Raw genomic sequence first — 8,149 nt, 5'->3', positions numbered from 1 at the left:
CTCAGTTCCATCATCCATAAAATGGGGATAATGTTCTGTTCTACTAACCACACAGCTCTGTTGTGAAGCTCAAACCACATGACACAAAAAAGGCTTTACAAATTATAAAAATATAAGTGATTTTTATGATTATTATTTTTATTGAGGAAGGAATAGTTGTTCAGGTCAGCTACTAAGCTGTTAAACAGCTGCTTCAGTTAGCTGAACAGATGACTTGTAAGGGTTAATGAGACATGTCTCCATCATCACTTAGGCCCTGGTGAGTCAGAGCTCAAGAGCACGAGGCCCAGATCATGGGCTCCATGGAACCAGCTCATCTGACTTGGACAGCAGGAGCTTTCAAGTTAAAGAAATCTGGGATTGAATCCCATCCCCACCCCTTACTCACTAGGCAAGTCCCTTATACCATCCAAGCCTCAGTTTTCCCATCCCTAAAAATGGGACACTACTTACGGGATTGTTTTGAGTCTCAGAGATAGCATAAACTATCTCTGGTACACAGTAGGTTTCTCACAAATAGCAACAAGTACTGTAAAGGGAAGAGGTGAAAGCTTTAAGCCTTACTAGCTATTTTGCAAATGTATGTGGAGATTGCTTATGTGGACAATCTGCTCAGAATCCAGTCTTATTTCTTTGAAAAACAAAGTCCCAAAGACATGGCCCATTGATAATGTGATTTGCATCTAAAAATGACAGTACATTATAGAGCAACTTCTTTCAGTTATATTTCATGTCATAGTTCCTGAGATACACCAAAGACAATTTTGATAATTTGACCTAAACCGGCCATAAGAATGTCCTGTGCTCAAAACTGTCAATCTTCCCCATCCCCCAACCCTGCCCCTCTACTTTGTACCCCAAACTTCTGCCTCACTTTGCCCCTACATTTAACAAAACAGTCCAGCCAAACTGGACATCTTGCTATTTCCCACAGTCATCCTCTACCTGGAAAGCCTGACACTGTCCTAAGTTAGGAGTCTTGGAAACAGACAATGAGCTGCTGGGATATGTAAGCAGGAGGCTTAGTGGGGAGCTCTCAGCAGGACCAGTGAGGGAGCAAGGGATACAGGACTGGGTAAAGGGAGAAACTGAGCCATGATGTGTCCACAGCTAAGGTCTCATCCGATCCCATGGGAAGCTCTGGAGCTGGGATGACCCTGTAGGGGTGTCATAAATTACACCTAGGGGCTGTGTGCTTTACCCCACATTGACCAGTCACTGGAGGCTTTCCCCAGGCAGGAGGCACACCTTTGGCAAAGGCCAGTTCCCAGAGAGGGACTCCACTGAGATCCATCACAGCCAACCATCCCTGCAGCTGGGCAGTGTGTGTCTCTACCTGAAGGGGCATCTGGGCAGCAATGCTTTGCATCCACTACTCCCATTTCCAACCACCACCTGGCCCTCAAGGTTCATATTCACCACTGCCCCACCATGAGGCCCACTCTGACCCTATATTCTCTCCCTCTTCATACTGGGGATATAGCCACCCCACCTACAAGAGACACTTCCAGATGCCCCTTGCACTGCCACCAAGTTTAGAAGTACAAATCTCACAATACATAATTGGTACCACTTCTCAAATTCCAGTGAATGTTCAGAATGAGAAACTTATATCCATTAAAACACAGGCAGTGATATGTGTTCTTCTAATAGTTAAAATTTCCAAGATCTCAGCATATTTAAGCATACTTAGTGCTTCCCAGTCTGGTTCCTCATTTGGTTTATAGGAAAGAATATTTCATTGGTAATGATACAATTCTCTTCTTACACAATATCCATGGGGTTTTCATTTCCTTTCTTTGATGAACAATTTTTCTTTATAAAGTATTCTCTTGAAAATACAACAAGAAGTACTATATATTTAAAGAAAAAGTCAGACTGAACAAGCAGTTAATTAATAAGAAATCTGCTAAATTATACAAAATTACACAGAAGTATCAGCCATAAAGAAAATATGATTGTAAAGAGAACCCAGTATTCAGTATAAGCATACCTAACCAGTTTCTTTAAGAAGTGAAGAAATGAATTAGTGTCATATTAGTGTCATCATTTTGCATATTGAAATGACTTATTGGATCAAAAATATGAAAATCGTTGCTTTGCAATGGATAGGTTACATGAATTTTTAAAGATTGAGTAAAATGCATTAGTGAAGCCAAATTCTTCTACCAAATAGAAGAGATAACTATGTGGAAGATATATTTGTTTACATACATTTATAAAAAATATATAAAATAAATTATGTGCTTATATTATTTTATTGGTATTTATATACATAAGCATGCCCTCCTAACAAATTATATATAGCTTTCGTCTTTGGGAAATTACACCACTTCACTCTGACAGACCATTTGCAAAGTGAAGGTATCTCTGAAGGTCTATCTGAAGTATCTCCAACTCTAAGTCAAGGATGACTGTTTATATATGATCCCCTCAATGTACCACCCTTAGACCCAGGCAAGTGGCACAGCCCCATCAACACCTCAGAGTATCTGCACTCTGGAGGTCTTGTGTAAATTTTTTGAAGTCTTCATCAGCTGCCTGGGGTCTACCAGGACTAGCAGTGCCATCTGGATGGAGCACCTCTATCCAGACCAGGATTTTCATGGGCTCTGGCCCCCACTTCTCCTCTTCAGGCACTCTCCAACCCTCTGCCCCAGGATGGGGCCAACTGTGCTCTCTCACCTCTTGGCTATATGAGGCCTATGGTCAGGCTCTGTTCCAGAAGGTTGTCCTGGCAAATGGGTCACCCCCACTAGCCAGCATGGTGTTTCTTCACATAGGACCTATTCTTCACATAGGGCCACCGGAATGATGCTGGCATACTGATGTGGGTGACTCACTCACATTGGCCATAGGATTATTGAGGGCTATGGATTCACTGTCCCCTTTGGGCTTGAGCCTGGCATATGTGGGCCTGTCAGTATACCCATTGCAGTGCTGCCTCCAGTCTACAGAAACCCAGGGTGGTAGGATGGCAGCAGGCATGCTCCATCCTGATTGACCATCCCCCACCTTTGTTGCTGGCCTAACGGTGGCCACCCCACTCTCACATGCTCCTTGCCACATGTCAGAGGGTCCCCAGGAATGTCCTCACTCATTTTCCTCCAAAGTTTGGAGACTGTTACTCCGCAATGCAAATGGCTACAGACCCTTGTAGTAGTTGTCCCTCTTGACTTTGATCAGTGTGGTGACACTGTATTTTCCCCATTGGTCTTTCTGTGGGATTTGGACCACTCTTCTTGATGGGTCCATAGGACCCTCTCCCAACATCAACACTGAAAGAGATGTGTAGGAATGCAGTAATTGGATCCTAAAGTATTCAAGAAAAATGTGTTATTCTACATTAATACTATAAAATTGCAAGCAGTAAACCTAACATGGCCAAGAAACAAATTATTCCCATTTTTCTGCATGCTCTGGATAAGCTTACATTTACAGTCATCAGCAAAGAAGCACAGTAATGATTCCTTAGAGTCACTGGAGATCAATATTTACAGGCAGCACAATGGAGGATGAATACCATAAGTAATGATATGACCAGCACTAAGTGAATGGTTATGAGAGACCTAGGGAAGTAAGAAGATCTATTTGCATTGCTTCAATAATACAGACTCCAAACAGTTGTGATATTGTAACTAATAACCTATTTCTCACCTTTTTCCCATGGTGAGAGATATGAAGTTAGCATGCACTGACTGGACAGTAAACAAATACATAAATATCATTTCTTCACCCATGATTCTAAATCTTCATTGATAAATTACTATACCTCACATGAGTTTATTAATTTTACATGGGTTGTAAAATTACATATCATTGATAAATTACTATACCTCATATGGGTTTATAATTTAAATTAAATTATTAATTTAATTAATTTTTTAATCAAACTGTTTATCTGTATAAGGGACCTGCAAAAAACATCTTTCCAGGACCTTGTACAACCTAGAGGTGACCCTGATCCTATATGAGTTTTAAAAAATCACCCTGAAACCTAGAAACACTGAACGAACAATTTCTTTCACAGACCCTCTCTCAGTGCAGTAAATTCTGAGCACTTTCCAGATTGTGATGAGTATCACTGTTAGAGTCATTGATGATCCTCTGTAGCCATTCAGTGGAATGTCTTCCAACTGAATTTCTGAAAAATATATTGACTCTTAAAACCAAAAAATGTTGAGACTAATGAGACCATTTCCCTTACCCCATGTCAGTCATATTTTCCAATGCTCTCCATTCTTACCTATTTTTGTTATCCACTATTTAAAGCGAAAATTCTATAATTGTTTTAAATTTCAAATAGAGGTCATTCAGATTGAAAGACAACCTAGTATAGCATTGACCCACCAAGCCTGCTATCAGACCCAGCTGCTTCATCTTCTTTATTCCTTTCACCTTGAAGTGTTCTAAAACCCAAAAGGCCAATAAAAATGTTCCCTGGTCTTCCTAACCCTGAGCAGGGACTCCATCACTCTCACCAATCACCCCTTCCAATGTCTAACAATGTTCACACTGCCTCCAGATGAGGAATTCATCTTTGACTTGATAAACATCTCCCTTGTATTGATCGCCCATGTCTCTGGGGTCCTAAGCAGACAGCCAATGACCCCATACAGTCTACCCAGACAAATAAAAAACTTTTTTTAAGGGGCAAGTAACATTTTCACAAAGACTTCACCTCAAATCACTCTGAATTTATCTGTTGCTTTCAAACACAGACTCAAAGTATTTATTTCTTAAAACTTTAAAGAAACTCATTCTCAGACATGCTGATAAATCCCTTCCCTAGAAGAATATCTTAGTCCCTCTGATAATTCTGTGGTAAGCTATGAACATCAGTCCATTTTCTTTCTAGTATTTTTGTTTTTGTTTTTGCTCTTCCAGTTGAGCTTTTCCTAATCGAAGTCTCTGGATTTTAACCCATGTGAAAGAAAGTAACTTATTATTCAGCCTCCTATCTGTTGCGGGGTTCGCTTGACCAATTTTCTCAATCCCCACAAAGTAGAAAGGTGAAGTTCCACTATGCCAGCTTGTAAATCCAACTCCACTGTGGTAACACACCACCACTAAGTACTTTTTCTCCCTAAAATTGCAAAAGAACACATTTCCTCTTAGATCTCCCCAAGCTAATGCCTAATGAAATGGCTTCAGAGGTTTTGGGGCACATGTGACATCTAAATAAGAGAAGCAAAAGCTAAACTGCAGTTACATTGTAGCAGCTATGAATTTTACATGTTAAAAAGTGGAGCTCTCTTTTATTCACAGTAAATGAACTTAAATTAGTTCACAAACTGACAGTGGAAAAGTTAAGCTTGACAGTCAGATTAAACTTAGTCACTGTTTATCCAGTCTCCTTGAGAGGAAGTCATCAGTCACTGCAGGGTGCTCTCTCCCCTTTCTTTTTTCCTTATCCACACCAGGTGATCCAAGCTGGGGCAGGGGACTTTTGAAACTTCCGGGCATCAGTCTGAGTCATCAGTAGGTGTGACACTCAAAATACCTAACAAGCAATTGGAAATAGGCACCAACCAATTAGAACAGACACCAAATACCACAACTGATGGGGCCTTGCTGGTGAATATCAGATGAAGTCAACCTGGACCATCAGTACCCATCCACTGACTTACAATGGAGGTTGTTCTTTGATCCCTGGGGACTACCACGGTGCTTGCAATATCTGCATCCTGCTCTGTTCTCAGGTTTGTGGGTCCTCAAAGGTCATGCAGACAAATCCGAGGCTTTCGGGTCACTTGGCATCTAGATATGAGAAAGTAAAATTAGACTGCAGTGGTTCACATTTTTGTAGCAGCTATGAATGTGATGTGTTAAAAATGGTAAATGTAAAAGGCCACCTTACATACTCACCTTAGAGGAATGGGAAAATTTTGACTCTCTGGCATCTCCTGGGGCTGCAGGCATTTTTGGGTGCTGCTTTGACTTTCTCTGCTGAAACTTTTCTGTTGACTTTTACACTTTGCTACTGCAGAGCCATGCTGTAATGGGAGACTTACCTACAAGAATTGCTTTCTCTCTCTCTCGAGCTAGGACAAATACAAATCCAGGTATTCTGATTTCAAACTCCATACTCTTTTCACCAAAACACAATGGCACCCCCAATTAAATCACATATATTTGGGAGCTGGGACAATTTCCCTATGAGATCATTCCCATCTACAAAAAAAATTGTCTTTTTTAAAACGTATCTATTGAAGGCTATAGCCAAAAACACTGCTACTCACCTATATGCATATTTCTCCTCTTTTTTTAGAAAAGGAGACACATTAGAAATTTCTCAGCCTCTTTAAGTGACAAAATATAACCAAGTTATGGCAAATGGATTGTGGGAAAAAATGATGCAAACCACTTTCAGGCCTATTCTCTATGATCACTTTCACAATCCACTGTGTTCTTTTTCTTATCCCATTGGTTGCCCAGATGCAAAAGAAATAGTGGAAATGACTGTATGGAAGGAGTAAGGGTCCCTAAATGACTACATGGAGCAGCAGTGGCCTGTGATATGAATGAAAAAATAAACCTTTAATGGTGAAAGCCATTGACATGTGGGGCTCTTTGTTATAGCATAGTGCTTAATCCTGTCTAGTACAAAGATAAAAGAAAATAACATATTTTAATGCCTAGGATACAGTGACACTGAATATTTTAAACAATAAAAAGAAGATGGGGAAGTTGTCTTTGGTTTTTAGTGTTCTCTTATATTTGACAGTGAAAACTCTTAGTGACTAACTGGTTCAGAGAAGGTCCAGGAGTGCTAAGAACACCCCTGCTCCACACACACACACATTTTCCCTTATATTACATAAAATGGTTCTTAGATATGATGGATTAAGGTTTGAAAGAACAGAAACTTATAAAACTGGGTGGGCAATCTTCTTCAAGAACGTAACATACAAATACAGTTAGGTCCAAAAGTAAATAATTATTGAGAATTAGAAAATAAATTACAACAAACTAAAAATTCTTAACACTGAAAAATGCTGTGTCACAAAATCCAAAAAATATGACATATTTTTTATTAATTAACTACCTGACACACCTATATGATATTTATTTTTACTTTTTTGGCTGCATACTCTATCACCCCTTTCTATGACAATGATCTTTATTTCCTTAATAGAGAGAACAGAAAGATAAAGAATTGATCAAATTTGTTTTTATTATTGATGCTAATTTTAATTTTAAATATGTGCATATTTAAAAATATTATCAATTTTGGGAAAACATCAAGTTCCTACCATATATGAACTGTAAGGTTTAGAAGGATTATCCACAGACTGGCTTTCAATTCTCTGTATTTCAAACCTTGTTTCTCTTCTTCAGTCTACATACTTCCAGTGCTGGGGACCCTTAAACACATTGATATCAAGGTAGAACCTCTGCCCTGAATCTCTGTGTCATGATATCAGGCGAGTTGGCACAATGGGCAACATAAATTTTCCTGGAAGACATGAGTATACTGAGATAACTAGTCATAACATGGAAGTAACTGAAAATACTATAACTATATCCCACTAAACCCATACTAAGTGTATCCCCAATTGTAATTTCTCTACATCGGATTTTAAAATTATGTAAAAAAACATGGCTTCTCATGGACTACCTGATAGGAGAAATGTAACATGAGGTAGTGAGATAGTTGGAAAGGGAAGAGTGAGCTTAGCTGATTGCAGTTAAAATATCTAGAACCTTTCCCTAGGAATGAATGTTTTCATGAAGCTCAGGTTGATGCCTAAAGATAGGAGGACACACAGCTTCTGGGGTTAAACGCTCTACTCCCAGATTGCAAACATCATTCAGGAAATTCTACATCAGCTTCATGATCACATTTGCTGAAAGCTAAGCCTTTTTTAATGCTTTCATCAGGTGAAACAAAATAAAATCTCTTTTTGAAGTGGGTGCAATCCTATCCCACATATCTCCCTCTCATTGCAACAAAGACAGTTTAGCAGTTACACTGAATGTTGTGTGCTTATAGGAGGCAAGACCATTCACTAAAGTGTCCAAGGTACATAATAAAGATAGACATGGCCTATTGGCACAAGAAGGGTGTAAAGCAGTCACATTAACTAAAATATGACCCTCTGAATTTTTTAATTACTTAAGAGGATTGAAATGGAGGGTGGGGTGA

At 39.4% G+C, this 8,149-nt stretch overlaps 1 long non-coding RNA gene across 1 annotated transcript; it reads right to left on the bottom strand.

Moving 5' to 3' along the window:
- Positions 1–2,071: 2,071 nt before the first annotated feature.
- On the bottom strand, positions 2,072–6,894 carry LOC108392947 (uncharacterized). Its single transcript, XR_001852151.3, has 3 exons — positions 5,869–6,894; positions 5,631–5,760; positions 2,072–5,503 (listed from the first exon to the last, which is right to left on the bottom strand). It is a non-coding gene; the product is annotated as an uncharacterized lncRNA (long non-coding RNA).
- Positions 6,895–8,149: the final 1,255 nt, after the last annotated feature.

The sequence above is a fragment of the Manis javanica genome, chromosome 7 (genome assembly GCF_040802235.1).
Source record: "Manis javanica isolate MJ-LG chromosome 7, MJ_LKY, whole genome shotgun sequence".
Classification (NCBI taxonomy): Eukaryota; Metazoa; Chordata; class Mammalia; order Pholidota; family Manidae; genus Manis; species Manis javanica.
Note: the sequence above shows the minus strand (reverse complement) of the source record. Positions and strands in the feature narration are given on the sequence as shown.